Genomic DNA, 17,500 nt, shown 5'->3' on the forward strand with positions numbered 1-17,500 from the left:
AAGTAATTACAAAGTTCGCATTACCATCAAAGTAGAAATACACACGGACATCCTAGACACACACACACACACACACACACACACACACACACACACACACACACACACACACACACACATTTGACTCGCCAATGACAATTCTCTACCGACATGCGCAACTCACCACTAACGACCTGAAATTGATTAACACTGTTTGATCGTCTCACGGTAGTCAATAGCTGTTCTAACTGAATCACTGCACCACTGTAATCACCCATACAGATAAGACACAATCCACTATACTGTCTCGCTAAATAATGTCACGCTTAGCAAAATAACACAAAGCATTGCGATACAATACCACATTGTACTATATTACCATTATTAATAGTAGACGACTCAATTCCTTCAACAAGTTGGCCCTCATCAATAACTTGCATATACATATCATAAGCACGTTGGCACTGACCATTCAACTGGTATACTATCCCCAACGCGCACATTGCTGCAGGAAAACTCTCACGTACATTAAGTTACGACAAATTATTTTTGCTATAACTAACCATTGATTGTAAAGCCGCTATCACAATGGTGCGTCTTTGAAAGATCAATAATACGCAAATAGATGCCTTCAGCATCATCAAACTGATGTAAAGTCCTAAGAGAGAGGGCTAACAAGGATGTCACTATAAACAAAAACAGAGAAGTAATTGTATCACATCGTGTTAGAAGATTTGTCATTAATGTGTCTTTATAAACAAACATGATTAGACCGCTGAGTAGTATTAGTTAGGTACATATAAACTGGCAATTGAAGATATATTTATAACTCTGATAAACTGTTCTACAGAAACTAAATTACGAGAAGTGGCCGGATATTCTTAATCTGTGTCCACACAAGCCCAAAAATGGATCGTAATACGATCCGGATAGTGAGTGTCCACACTGCACTTTGAATGACATCTCCGCCTCGCCTCGGTATAACGTAACTGATATTTAATGTGTGTGTGTGTGTGTGTGTGTGTGTGTGTGTGTGTGTGTGTGTGTGTGTGCATGTGTGTGCGTGTTTTCTGTGCTTGTGGAAAGCGACGTAAGCATATAGGGACAAGGAGAAGATGTAACCTGTCCATCCCCTAGGTTACTCTTTAACATCCTGGCAAGAAATTGCTTAATAGATCAATGCTGAACAAATAAATTTGCGGCAAAGGTAGACTACGATTGTACGCTCGTAGCGCACCTGAAGGTATCGCCAAATATTTTCCTAAATGCAGTCAATTGATCGGGATCACAACGGTTATCAAATGCACTCTCGATGTCGCTTGCATGGATTTATCGTGATCGAATCGCGCTCACCTCGAAAGTTGACTATGTGTGGGCACGACGTTCGCTGTCGGTTTGCGATCGGATAGCGATCAATTTGCCATTCTTAACAGGGCTTTAACTAGTGCCAGGTTGGGCGTGGCCTGTGCTGTCGGGTCGGTCCTACTTCTCCCCTACAGATTCAGTACATATTTACTTATATGCATACTTGTGACCTACTATAGTACGTTAGCAGAAGAAGTTTTAGCACTTTAGTCTTTCTTCCTTTAGCAATTGATATTAGAACAAATGACTTGGAATTCTCATACTATTCACATGGACAAAATCTGATTCAAAATTTGCTTAAAAAATACTATTTGTTAGAATTTTTGATTTCTTAGCAAAACAACAGTAAGACTCAAATATTTCTATGCCTAACTTCAATTTTTTTATATCTGAAAAATATTACCACAGTTCTGCAAAGTAATCGAGACCAACCAAATGGAGCACATAAATGTATTTAACTAAAAACATAAACGAATTACACGAAGACAGCAGAAAATCGCTTGTTTTACCACATCAACCACTATATACTGTTTGAATAACTTGCAAAAGAAATGTGAAATTGACATCGTCGCAAAGCAGTCAAAATCCACAAGAAAAAATAATAAACGAAACCATGTTGAGAGTAATTGGTGTACGAGTAAAAAACGCTTACAAATATTTTGACATAAAATTACCTTCTAAATACAACGTGATATACTCTTCCGTGTCTCTCAATAACTTGTTCAAGATGTCAATTGCTTCATAAAAATAGTTTTGGCCCAAATCCTGCTTACACATTGATACGGCCGAACCACCCATTAGGATGAGAGCTATAAAAAACAACGTTCTTTACATTGAGTTTTATCACTGTCCACTGCAACTTGATATTTAAATACCTTTCACATGTCTATGAGCATTACTCTTGTCTCTGTCGCTTTCCACAATCTTCAAACCACTGCATAATGACTCTATCATTTTTAGATATTTCTCACACAGACGAAATGCAACATCAACGTGGCCTGCTTGAAGTCCAGTACAAGAAGCCATTTCCAGAAGATCCAAACACTTTTCATTGTCGCATTTCATCTCTGCGATTTTCTGAGCAACACTGTAGACATGAGAAATGAGTTCTACAACCTTGCTCTCATTCAAATTCAAACTTCTAAGAATAGCATTTGGTTTGTTTTCAGAGTACCGCAGGAAATAACGAGACAATTGAGTCAGTTTAGAGTACAAAATATCAGGTTGTCTCACAAGCCGTTGCAACACGGTTAACTGAACGAGAGCGTGAACATCACATCTGGATGTCTCATTCGTTTCAACTGTCCTGATCAACGTGTGAGATGAAAGCTCCGTTAGACACAAGCTAAACCGATAAGCTGTACGTCTGTCAATGCCTGGAAAAACCATCGACTGAAGAATGTTACAAGGAATGTTTCTGGATGCAAGTAAAGAAGCAAACTCCAACACATTTGTAGCATTGGGATTTTTCGTAACAGACTCAATATCAAACTGCCATGTCAAATAGACATGGTTTGCTTCCTTCATCCAATACTGAACTAGCAGCAAAATCTGTATATCTTTTGGATTTTTAGTAATGTACGAAATCATTTCAGGTTGAAGTGTCTCCAGTTGTTTAGGCTGGTATACATCCACCGCTGCAAGAGAAGCCCTCAAATGACTAATGTGGAAATATTGAAGAAGTTTATCAAAATTTAATGCTGTTGCCCTCATCTCGTCTTCTTGACTCTTCAACAGTTGATAATAGTTACGACATGACATGTTTGCTTGTCGCATGAATGTTCCTATGTGTGCAATAGCTAATGGCAATCCTTGAATCAAAGGACTTGTTACCAATCTTCTTGCATATTCCAATTCATCTTCGTCAACTGGACGAGCTCTATCAGCCCAACCAAACAATGCAGTCAGAGCATCATCACATAAAAAATATTCAAGAGTAATGATACTGTCAGCCCTTTGCAACACCTGATGATCTGAAGAAGAACGAGTTGTAACTAAAACGTGAAGATGTGAAGATTGACGCGGTAAAAGAAGTGATAACAAATCAAAGTCTTCAACATTATCATATAACAAAAGCACTTTAGATTTCTGATAAATGTGATAAAGGAAAATGTTGTTCATCTCATCAAGATTACCATTACCACTATGATGTTGACCTACCAGAATCAACTGCAATAACAAACAAAATTAGAGATACAATTTTGAAATCGTACGAGTGTTTGTTTGTTTGAATGTGTGTGTGTTTGTTTTTTTGTTTGTTTGTGTGTGTGTTGTGTTATGTTGTGTGTGTGCGTGTGTGTGTGTGCGTGCGTGCGTGTGTGTGTGTGTGTGTGCGCGTGCGAGTGTGTCTGTCTGTGTCTGTGTCTGTGTCTGCGTCTTTGTTTTGAAGGCGTGCGCTCGTGCGTCCGTGACCACAGAGCACACATTTAGAGAAAACCCTCTTGCATTATTTACAACAACGTAGTTTCTTTCACGTTTAAAAACAAGAACATTTTTTGGAGCAAATGAGTGGGTCCAACTAGCTGAACCAGACGCATTCGTCATTAGCACGATATTAGCCTATATCCTGGCATATAGCAGCAAATAAAAATCGAAATATCTGCATTTGTGTGTGCTTTAGTTTTATTTGGAAGTACTCCCCGTTTTGCCTCAAAGTAGATAGTGTAAACGATCTCAGATGCTGGTTTAGTTGTCAAAATTTGTGTATTGTATCAACTCTTCGATTTCGAAATTAATAAATTAGACGCCATTGAACAAAGGTTCTCACTTGTTCATTGTGAAAGCTTTCAAAGGCATCATCTGATTGTACAGTTTGCGCTCTGAAGCCTCTATTATGTCATCATCTTCTCTGTATTACTCTTCTGTAGCACTGAGCCGGTAGACGGTATGAATTTAAAAATGAAATAATTGGAATACGTCTTCCAAGAGATGGAAATACATGTAGTGCAAAATCTATTCACTATTTTACAATAATAGAATACAAGACATGTTTAGTAGTTTCTCCTCTTTATCAAAACCCGTCAGTGTACACAGACACTCTACCACAGCACACCGGCTTGCCGGTAAACAGTTAACTGTCTCCAACGAGTTACTATTTTTCTGCTAAGATTCAGTCCTAGCTGCATGCTACTAAATGTGCAGAAATAGGATAGCGACCACTCATTCGGTCAGCATTGCAAATATTGCAAAAAGAGTCTTCTTTGTTTTAGTAAGAGACAAGAAAACGGAAGTCCGAACCCCATCTTCCGTGTACTGAAGCTTGTAGATCTCTCTCATTTAGTTTAATCATATATCAAACATGTCGGCATGCACTCAATCGTTTAATGCTTTCAATGAATATTTATGTATCAATGACAGCAACAAAGTAATCTAATGTAAGCACGTTCTAGTACGTAGCCAAGAAGTTACACACAAAGGCTCACATTCTCTCTCATTGATGCTTGAAGCATTGCCCAAGATTCCGCATTAAAAAGATACACACCATCACTGTATACATCCCTGAACATAACAGCATACCGAGCAGCAAGAGATGATTTGCCAATACCGCCGTGGCCACGAAGCACCTAAAAGGATACTTTTAACATTGGAAGATAAACCTATACTGTAGTAGTTGCATTACCAACAAACAGAATTTGACTGCAAGTGATAGAGAGGAGAAACGACCATCATCTCCTATCAATTGTCGTCTCATTTCACGAAGTTCTTTATCACGACCGTAGAATTTCTTGTCATCACGAAGATTGCGCGGAAAGGCGGACTCTGCAAATAGACATGAACCACAAACATGTTCAAGTAAATGATTTGTGCTTGCACTTACGCTCTTTCTCTTGATTTGCACTTCTCTTGGATCTCCGTAACTCGACGACTTTAGATCTCACGTCATCCAAATTAATTCTTCTTCCACATGCACAATACCAATCATCTAACATCTTGATTGCTCTTTCTCTTGTTGTAAAAATGTCTCTTTCAATACAATCCAAATGATCTGCATTCAAACCGAGATGTTGGCCCAACTCTCGCCAACTGCTGCCGACTAATTTGGCCAACTCAAACAGTTCAAATTCAACAGACACTAAAAAAACATAAAATTTCATCATGTTAGTCCTATTTCTAATCGAATCCATCAAACTTAACTCAACTAACCATCTTCATTTGGTCTGTATTCTCGAGCAACTCTCTCCACCACCTTTTCTCCAAAAACTTCCTCTGCATGTAGTCGGCATTCTGCGTCCAGCAACGTCTCGCACAGATGCCTAATAGTCGCTTGTCTGCCATGTTCTTTACACCATCTTTCTAACATGACTGCTGACTGATCAGACAGACTGCGAAGATATTCATATTCAATGTCATCAATGTCATAAGATTGAAACGAAGGAGGACGAAGGCAACGTGCTACGTCCTTCCATTTGGCTTTAATTCGTCTGGACAAATGTCTTAACTGAACATTGCTCGGACATTCTTCAATATCTGCAGCAACGACAAATGTCATTAAAATCAACAAGACAAAAGTGGTAAACAAAGACAAACCTGTTGAAGACCGTACAAGTACTATTTCTTCATTCTCCTTCCAACTACAAAAATCAAACAAAAATTAGAATAAATTACATTTGACTATTTCTCGCAGCCCATCTGTAAAGCAGCGGATAGCCAACACAGTCAGAATAATGCGTTGACTTTACGCCAGTTGAAATATTCAGGTTTTGGCAGTGTAAGTGGATTTGTTATTGTGAGACATTCACGGTATCATGGGAATAACAAACACTAATTTAAATCTAATCTAGTACAATTATTATTGCTCAGACAACTGCTATTATGCAAAACCATTTTTAATATCCAAATGAAATTAAATTAAGGTAGAGTCTTACTCGCGTATTTCAAAAGCACTTTGGACTTCAAAGTTTTCATCTAAACATCTAAACATTACAATATATAGTTATTTTAACTCCAAAGTCTTGTCATCACCGTAAGAATGTTGCTGTTTAAGTAGGTCGTTGGCTGATTTCCAGGTTGTGTTTTGCAACTGTTCAAACTTCTGTATAAAAGTATCGACATCTCTTTTCATCAGCTCAGAATCTGTCTTCGTCATCATTTTATCATTCAGTGAAGTGTTCATTCTTGCTAAGCGACTCATTGCAGATGTGACAAAGGAACATCGTTGCAACTGTGAATGTTCGACTTTAGCCTTCACGTATCTACTGAACCTAATACGTTTCAAAACTGATGCAGATTGAAAGGTATCATCTGCTAGTGTATTTGGTAATTCGTAAGCACCACTTCCTTTCTTGTCTATGCTGTCAACATTTGCTAATTCCATCATACTTTCTAACAAACAGATGACGTTAAGTCGTAGCTCTTCTTGGTCCGTCATGTTCATGACCTCGTCTGCTGAGATCAAAAATTTCTTGCCCACCAAGTTTGATACAGCCCTAATGATTGCAGAACTATTTGCCAGCTGTTGTCGTGCAGCAATCCTTCCCTTACAGTTCTCTTCAACTGTGGCGCTTGCAGGTTCTACTGGCAACATCCTAGCAACTATCTTTGGCATTAGAGAAAGACCTACAACCCAATGACAATTACAAGCAAACACATTACACCCTACAATACAGAGACATGCATGCTACGTATAACTGCAAGCAAATAATAAGTTTGGCTATCTAATACGTTCATAGTCAAATTATTGCTAGAAAACTAAAGTTTAACAAAAGCAATGTGTATTGAGAACGCTGCGACAGTCACAACCATACCAGTATCCAATTTTGCCATAAATGCCTTCATCTGTTCCACAGTATTTTGATCATCATTTAGTGCAATCAGTTGTCTCAAATTTTGTGACAATTTGTTAGTGTCACATTCTATTTCTTCTTGTTTCTTAGTGCTCAGACTCCTTCCTGACCTCACCAATGACTTCTTGTCCATCAAGTTCGTTACAGCTGTCATGACTGCATAGCTATGAAACAGCTGCTGTCTTGCTGATATTCTCTTCTTAGCTTTATTGCGTAAAGCTTTGCCTGCAACTTGCATTCGAGAGACTTTAGAAGCTTTTTTGAATACTGAAGGGTAGTAATCTAGAACACACCGACCATTAGAAATCCCCATTTGTCACTGACACGTAAAATTTTGTATTCAAATAAAATTCAAACATATAAAGTCAAAACCCGTCAGTGTAATATATTTGACTAGCAATAGCTTCAATGCAAGCGATTACATTGTCAAAGTGTAAATGTAGAATGTAAAATGTAAAATGTAAAAGATATAAAGTACTGTTGAGTAAATATCAATATGTTAGTACTTCTTAAATAAAAGTATGAAATGGAACAAAGCAGTTGCATTCATTCAACCCTATATCAGCTAGTTCTAAATAAACTTCAGTAAAATAAACTTACCATTAGTGTGTTCTTCCTCTTCTTGGCTATTGCAAACGGGACCCGGCTGACTGGTCAACATCCGTATTTCATTAACCATGTGACACAATGTTTCAGTCATTTTGAGCATCTTTCTGTGTTCCTCCTCTTTGTCTGTCATCAGCATCTGTCTCTCTAGAATCGAATATATTGCAGACGCCAACTTCATACATAATCCCAACTCTTCCTTGTCATCATCAACAACAACATCAATAACTCTGTTATGACTGGCTAAAGCAACAGCTTGAGTGCCAACACACAGACGGTTTCCATGTAACACATTGCTGATTGCTAAGAAAGTAAATAAGATATTAACTCTCAGTTACAAATATAGAATATATACATTTGAGGAGGCAAGATTGATTCTCTAACAAGCTGTTATAGTACCAATACAATAAGATAACAAACTGCATGGTTATCTTTATTGGTATTAAAAATATTAATATTCATATCCATAACTCTAACCTTCACAATTCTACCCCTAACCCATACAACTTTAGCCCTAACCTTAACCCTAACCCTAACGTTAACCCTAAACCTCACAACTTTAGCCCTAACACTTACAACTTTAGCCATAACCCTCACAATTTTAACCCTAACCCTCACAACTTTAGACTTAACACTTACAACTTCAACCCTAACCCTCGCAACTTTAGCACTAACCCTCACAATTTTAGCACTAACCCTCACAACTTTAGCCTTAACCCTCACAACTTCAACCCTAACCCTTACAACGTTAACACCAACCCTCACAAATCTAACCATAACCCTCACAACTTTAATACTAACCCTCACAACAATACATGTAAAACTAAACCTCACAAGTATAACCTTAACCCTCACAAGTATAACCATAAGCTTCACAACTTTAGCCTTAAAACTTATGAGGATTAGGGCTAGATTTGATTACAGTGCTGAAAATAGATCCTTCAGCACTCGCGGTAATAGTTACTCCCGTTAACAGTAAAAATGACACCACCCCCTAGGGTGTCCAAGCAACCCAAAAATATACATTTGACTCCTTACTTTCGTCCGATCTTCAGCGTCTTATACGTTATCACCAGAAACCTTCGTCGGCAAATACCTTCAATGGGCAAACTTTGCCACACTCGTCGGTAGAAAATGTCTAGCCTCAGCGCGAGGATCAGAGGACAGGTATGCGCATGCGCGTTCTGTACAATGCAGCCGGCAACGTTCATGAAACAGGGCCTCAGAAGTCAATTGCTTCTGATGGTGATGCTTGCAATTGCTACAAAAACGAAGGACTGTTACATGCCTGCAGCACCAATTAAGTTTGGTACTCCGTGCGCATTAGCTCCGTCAGTAGCTTCAACTCGCGTTAGTGGCACAGTTAGCGAGCACGACACCGGTGTGTGTGTGTGTGTGTGTGTGTGTGTGTGTGTGTGTGTGTGTGTGTGTGTGTGTGTGCGTGCGCGTGCGTGCGTGCGTGCGTGCGTGTTAACATTTCGTCCATTCCATTTTCAATTCCCAGCAACAACTGAATATTGAATTAGAAATTGAAAATAGCCTAGAAGTTGCTTGCAATTTCAATATTCAATCTATTAAAAACTTAAAAATTGAATGTCAAATTAAACATTGACTAGCGTTGATTGCTCTTGCAATATTCCATTACATTGAAAATAGAAAATGATTGCAGAACAATTGTCATTTCAATATACATTTACTTTGCAAGTAGATTCAATCTTTCCATCTGTCCAATTGTCGTTAATTATAAATATTAAAATATGGCCTCTGATGCAATATTCTTTCTCCGCACTAAATGTAAATAGAAAGTTATTTGTAGTTTGCTAGCACGAGCCATATCTCATAAACGGCATAATGACACCGCGCGGCGGTACCTGTGGCTTCAATATTCAATTCTATTGAAAGAAGAAAGTTGTGGCTAGCTTAGCCACGCCTAGCCACGGCTCTACCACGCATGAAATGTAATGCAATTAAGAGGTGGACGAGAAAGCCACGTGACCGACCTCTCACAAACAAGTCGGTAAGCACTTGAACCTGGTTCTCGTCAACCGTCACGCCCAAGCATGAGACATTCATTGCTGCGACAAAGGATGCCTATCGCATGGAGGCACGCTTACGGCATCTATAGTCAATGAGATCAACTGCACTGGGAAGTTGACGCCTAGTCGATTTGGAAAGACTCCAAGCAACTATCTAGTGGACTCGAGCCACTCTCTCCCAGCCTTCGTCATTTCCTGAATTGTCAATCCTCGCCACGTTGTGTCGATCATTGTAGACCACGCCTCTAAACACGTGACGGAGAAGCTCCAACACGTGGCTTCTCACAATAATGGCAGGTCGTGCACTCTCTACACTCTAGACATCTATGGACGAAGTTGACGAAGATTTGTTCGCAAGCGAGTCGAAGAGAAAGCTGCTTTCCCTGTGGAATGTTGAGGGCGGGGTTAGCTGCTTGGATAGTTGCTTAGAGTCTTTCCAAATCGACTAGACTTCAACTTCCCAGTGCAGGCTAGACGTTCATCTCGTTGACCATAGACCGTAAGCGTGCCTCCATGCAACGGGCTTCCCTCGCAGCGGCAAGGAATGTCTCACGCACGAGCATGACGGTTGACGAGAGCCAGGTGCAAGTGCTTACAGACTTGTTGTGAGAGGTCGGTCGCGTGCCTGTCGAGGGTATCTCAGGCATATGTTAATTGCATTACATTGCATGCGTCTCAAAGGCGTGGCTGGACGTGGCTAAGCTGGACGCGACTTTCGTCTTTCAAATAGAATTGAATATTGAAGTCACCGGCGACCACCAGTGTGGTGTCATTATGCCGTTTATGAAACACGGCTCGCGCTAGCAGCTGTGAGTAACTTTCTATTTACATTTAGTACGGAGAAAGAAAATTGCATCAGAGGCAACATTTTAATATTAGCAATTTACAAAAATTGGACGAATGGAAAGCTTGAATCAATTTGCAAAGTAAATGAATATTGAAATGACAATTGGTCTTCAATCAATTTCTATTTTTAATGTAATGAAATATTGTAAGAGCAAGGAACGCTAGTCAATTTTTCAGTTGGCATTCAATTTTAAATTTGTCTCAAAAATTAAAAATGGAATGGACGAATTGGCCAAGCAAATTCAAAATTTAACATTCAATTTTAATTAAATTGATTATTAAATTTAACATAAAAAATTAAACTAACGTGCTTGCAATTTCAATATTCCATTGCATTAAAAATGAAAGATGGTTAAAAATTAGCTATGCTCTCAATATTCATTTTAATCTGCAAATAATTATAGTTTGTCGATCAGTCAATTTTTAGTTTCTAATAGAATTGAATATTGAAATAGAAAGCAACTGCTGGCTATTTTCAATTTCTAATTCAATATTCAATTGTTGCTGGGAATTGAAAATAGAATGGACGAAATGTTTACGCACCCTGGGGTGTACACTCTGTTAATTAACGTTGTTATGTCAAACAGAATTGCTTAGTATTTCAGTTATTACCTTGGTCAGTACACCGTTCTTCCATCTCACTGTATTTTAGTAACATCAATTTGCACCACACTGTTAGTATGATACTGATCGACTTGAAAAAATACATTCTCCATCAGAAAAACACAAGATTCTTTTACTTGTGTAAATATATTAGCAATCACCAAATTAAATGTGCAATCTTAAATGCTGAAAACAAATCAAAATGCATTCTGTAAAAATAACCAATGCTTTTGGTGTCGTCACTGTTTGTAACAACTATTGCATCAATCAAATTGAGTAATGTGAACGCAATAGAAAACAAAGGTAATAGAATGTAAAAAATGAATGTAATAGAAAATACATCAGTTGAAGGCATTAATATGATATGTCCAATTATGGCAAGTTTGCTGAATACACGGCGGTAGCATGCGTGCTTTCTACCAGGCGACTATTTGCACAGTGTACTTGCGTGCATGGTTGCTTTCGTACGGGCGTGCTATAGACGCATGCTCACTAGACAATGACAAGGCACTCACCCCTGACAACTAAGCGGTGGTACGTAGCTGAATGAGTCCTGAAGAGATAGGCCTTGGAGAAGTGGGTCCGGCTTGGGTGCGGAATGACCTCGCCGTTGGGCGTGTTCGCCTTCCTTGTGGGCCAAAGTCCGGTTTGAAGTCTCGAATTCGCCCCGGACGTTGGTTCTCCTGCACCATGGGATAGGCCGGGCTCCGCCCAATCTCCATGACCACGCCTTCATTATGCAGGCTGGCTCGGGTAAGTGGTCGCGTCAAGTCGGCAAATGAATATCATCACTGGAAACCTGACGGAGGAAAATTTCAAATGGAGTTTAATAAACCAGTTAAACGTACTTGAATTCGTCTGGAGACGCGCTACTCAGCGCACGAGCACGATGGACTCACGAAGTCTTGCGATGAACACAGCATACGGATCGCCAGCGACTATCCCGCCCGCCACAGCGCAGTAAGCGTCTCAGAGGGGGGTTCTTCGTTTCCCACCCTCCCATACCGATGTCTGATCAGCTTATCCTTGGAAGGCTTTGGTTCCCCATAACCATTATTTCACAAAAATCTCCGTGGTTATCTATGTGAAAGATGAATTGGGCCGGAATCCGGTCTGAAGTCCCGGATCCGCGCCGGACGTCGGATCTCCTGGACCATGGGCTAGGCCGGGCTACACCCACTCTCCAAGTACACGTCTTCATTATGCTGGCTGCCTCAGGTAAGTGGTCGCGTCAAGTCGGCAAATGAACATCTTTACTGGAAAACTGACAGAGATAACTATTCAACTTGACACTTACAACTTTAGCCACAACCCTCACAACTCTAACCCTAAAATTTACAATTCTAGCCCAACCCTCACAATTTTAGATCTAACCCTGACAACTTTAGCCCTAGCCCTCATAACTTAAGCCCTAACCCTCACAACTTTAGTCCTAACACTTACAGCTTTAACCTTAACCCTTGCAATTTTAGCCCCAATCCTCACAACTCTAATACTAACCTTATAACTTTGACCCCAACTCACACAAATCTAACCATAACCTTTCCTAACCCTAAAAAATCTAACCATACGCTTCACAACTTTAGCCTTAAGACTTCTGAAGATTAGGGATATCTTTGACTACAGTTCTGAAACAAGGTCCTTTAGCACTCGCGCTAATAGTCACTCGCGTTAACATTAAAAGTGACGCCACATATGGGCAACACGAAACCATACTTGTTGACTCCTCAACTTCGTCGGATCCTCAGCGACTTATTCTTTATCACCAGGTAACTTCGTAGCCAGATACCTTCATCGGGCAACTTTGTCAGACTCGCCGAAAGAAAATGTCTTGCCCCAGCGCAAGGTTCTCAAACGCTCTATGCGCATGCGTTAACCATACCGTGACGCAGCAAACGTTCATCTAACTGGGACTCAGAAGTCAATCGCTTCTGATGCTGACGCTTGTAATTGCTACAATCATGAATGACAGCTACACGCCTGCAGTGCAGTTAGCGTGCACGACTACGGGTGTCAACTCTGTTAACGTTGTTATGTCAAACTGAATTGCTTAGTGTTTCAATTATAGCATGGTCAGTACACGATGCTTCCATCCGATTGTAATTTAGTAACCGTAATTTGCAAAACTCAAAGTTCGTATAATACTACGCGACTTAATAATTACAATGTCAATTAGAAGACGAAAGTCTCTTTTACTTTTGTAAATATATGAGCAATCACCAATTAAAACGTGCAATCTTAAATGCTAAAATAGATTCAAAATAAATTACGTAAAAATAACGAACGATTTTAGTGTCCTCGTGTTTGTAATAAATATCACATCATTCAAATTGATTTTAATAAACTGTATCTACACAATGAATGTAATAAAACGTAGATTCCAGTCCAATTGCCAATAAGTAATACATTAAAATTACTACAAAAACAAATCAATTAAAATTTTATGTTAATGATCTGAAAAATCCTGCGTAAAACTGAACCTCCTATTCTCGTTACGTGACAACACTCACTTTTAGTCAATGTGGCAAGACTTACCTTTGTTACAGCTCTCAAGATGCAGCAAACATTCTACATCTGCACTCTGCCTTCTGAAATATTTAATATCTGCGAAGTTTTGGCTAAACGTTTCAGCTTCTGCCATGAAATTTTGTGCTCGTCTTTGTACTGGAGGCAGCTGCATTTGTCTCATCATCTGACTGATGCCAGTTAGTAAACATCTGCTGACTTTCAGTTGTTTTTCAGCTACATACTTCCTGTACCTCTTTATACGTTCAGACATCAATCTAAATGCAAATACTAAATATCACTACCTAAATGAACAAACACTACAGCGCAAACCGACTGCGTACCATTGCTATACATTTTAATTCACGTCTACCACATTAAACATACGGGACCTTTATTTGATAACGTGTTACGCGGTTGTCTTGCATATCGACGTACGTCACGTGATAGTACTACAGTATCTATATATTTAATAGCGTTCCACGCATCGGTAATGATACCACTGTTAGAATTTATTGAGACTGATTGTAAAATATATATTAAATGTATACACAGTGCTACTGTACAAACACTTCTACTATGCCTGTAATTTGACTCAAAACATAAAAGACTTTCATCTGAATATACGTGCTCTCAATTCAATATTTTCTACCTTAATTATTCATATATGTTTGATCTATTTCTTTGAATCCTGTCCATGCCTAATTACTATAAGCTATGAGGCAGACACAACTTGTGCGCGACGTTTGCTCCACCCATGGCGAATAGGTAAGATTCCTGAAAGTTACAAAATAAAATCGTGGACTCGCATGGAATGATGAATATAGCAATAAATAATAAAAATTAGTACGCTTACAAATACTGACATAGTCATGTATTCTCTACCTACACGTATTTGCCTACAAGTACGACAAACGACAATAATAGACATCCGGTCTATGACATCGCATTCCGCCCACGTAATGCTTTCGCTTTCTCAGTCACTTTCGCTTTCTCAATCACTTTCTATCTATTACAGAGTTTCATCATAACGACAAAATTTATTTCTTTGCTACGACTAGCAACAACATTGAGGTTGCCAAAGCCACTCATAGTCTGTGGTTTCCAAAACAATTAACTATATTAATTAATAAATTCTCAAATTGCTTACTACATGCTTGCATCCATTCATGCAATCTACGAATGGCAAAACTACAAATAAAAATACAGAACATATGGCAAGAGCAAGTGTACACCGACAAAAAGGTGTTCACAAAGTAGTCTAGGAATGACTGCATGTTGAAAGTACTCTACGCATTTGTAGCCTAATTCTATTGTAATTTCTCTACTATTCGGTGGCTCTTGCCAAAGTCTCTCACAGCAGGCGAGGAAACGAACCGTAATAATGAGGCAATACACTTCAGTCTGCACAACTAACTGCACAAGTTAGTTTCAAGAGGCGCGAGCAATGCAGGGCAGCCTCCTTTAGCGTGCTTTCGATCAAGGTAAGTCCCCAAGCGTTGGCTGCCCCTCAATTGTGTTTGACTGTCAACGGTATCGCCTCAAACAAGTACACACAAAAGCGATCAAACAAACTTGCATTAGCAAGGGCAATGTCTCACCTTCTTTGCTTTTCAGCTGGACCCAAGCGAATAGAACACGTGCGCACTTAATTCGCGTACAATGTGTCGCGTGCAGTACGAACTATGCCACGTGAACAGTATATAGACTACGGTAGTCGGTTCGTGCCACCTGCGCTGCCAAATGGAACGTAAGATTACGTCACGGAAACGTAAAAACGTCACAGAAACGTTGGTCCTACTGTACGAGGCTAGCGGCGCTGTTTCTGATCATTTGTACAGGTCAATGCACACGTTACAACCGCGATTTTGACATAAACGAAGTTCTTTCTCTTTGCGCACCTTTCGAGCGGCAACCTGCACTGATTTATTCAAAGGGGCGCCAGTTTTCGACGTCGTCTGCGCAACGATTTTCTAGGCACAAATCGACTTCAAATAAATTGGATGACAGGTAACGTAATTTATTATTACTATGCTTTGTGGTTAAACATGAATTTTTAATTTTCTTGAAATTTTGTGCATCGATCTACACACATTACCTGTCAATATTTACACTATTGCATGCACTGCATACATCAAATTGTGTACTGTATTTTACAAATTTAGTTGCTGTGCACAATTAAATATTATGCAATTAATAATACAATTACAAAAGTAAAAACTACTCCGGTATTTAATTAATTAATTGTATTTCACAACTACTACTAGCTACTGCTATGTTAAATTTATTAACAGATAACACTAGACAATTAAAATGACAGCACATGATGAATACGCAATATTCATTAATTAAGCATAATGTAGGTGGTATAAACACATACATGAAATAATCTCTACACATTTCAATATTCATTACAAATTCTAGAGTTTTAAATGCAAACAACATGATAATTACTATACTTACTCATGATGTGTACAAGTTAGTATAGATGGATGATGACGACATATTCATAACTCTGCTTAGCTCTTATTGAGGCAATCCAGATTTAGAGCTACCATTGGTTTAATTTAAATTAAGTTAATTATGTTAATACATCTCAGTTGGTTGTATTAGTACTATGTTGTTGACACGTACGGTACAGGTATACATCTTATTTGCATCTTGATTGATATATACAGTCAATATTGATTGATATATACAGTCAATGTTGAATGATATATGCAGTCAATATTGTGATTGACATATGCAATCAACATTGATTGATTGATACAGTCAATATTAATAAATTGATACAGTTTATATTGATTCATATACACAGTTAATATTGATTGATATATGCAGTAAATATTTATTGATATATGCATTCAGTATTGATTGATATATACAGCCAATCTTGATTGATACATACAGTCAAAATTGATTGATATATACAGTCAATATTTATTGATATATACAGTCAATATTTATTGATATATACAGTCAATATTGATTGATATATACCGTTAATATTTATTGATATATACAGTCAATATTTATTGATATATACAGTCAATATTATTGACATATACAGTCAATATTTATTGATATATACAGTCAATATTTATTGATACACACAGTCAATATTTATTGATATATACAGTCATATTTATTGATATACACAGTCAATATTTATTGATATATACAGTCAAAATTTATTGATATATACAGTCAATATTGATTGATATATACAGTCAATATTTATTGATATATACAGTCAATATTGATTGATATATACCGTTAATATTTATTGATATATACAGTCAATATTTATTGATATATACAGTCAATATTATTGACATATACAGTCAATATTGATTGATATACACAGTTAATATTGATTGATATCTGCATTCAATATTTATTGATATATGCAGTCAATAGTTATTGATATATACAGTCAATATTGATTGATATATACAGTCAATATTTATTGATATATACAGTCAATATTTATTGATATATACAGTCAATATTTATTGATATATGCAGTCAATATTTATTGATATATGCAATGCAGTCAATATTTATTGATGTATACATTCAATATTTGTTGATATACACAGTCAATATATATATATATATATATATATATATATACAGTCAATATTTGTTGATATACACAGTCAATATTCATTGGTATACACAGTCAATATTTATTGATATATGCAGGCAATATTTATTGATGTATACAGTCAATATTTATTGATATATGCAGTCAACATTTATTGATAAATACAG

This window comes from Corticium candelabrum, chromosome 12, assembly GCF_963422355.1.
Source record: "Corticium candelabrum chromosome 12, ooCorCand1.1, whole genome shotgun sequence".
In the NCBI taxonomy this organism is placed as follows: Eukaryota; Metazoa; Porifera; class Homoscleromorpha; order Homosclerophorida; family Plakinidae; genus Corticium; species Corticium candelabrum.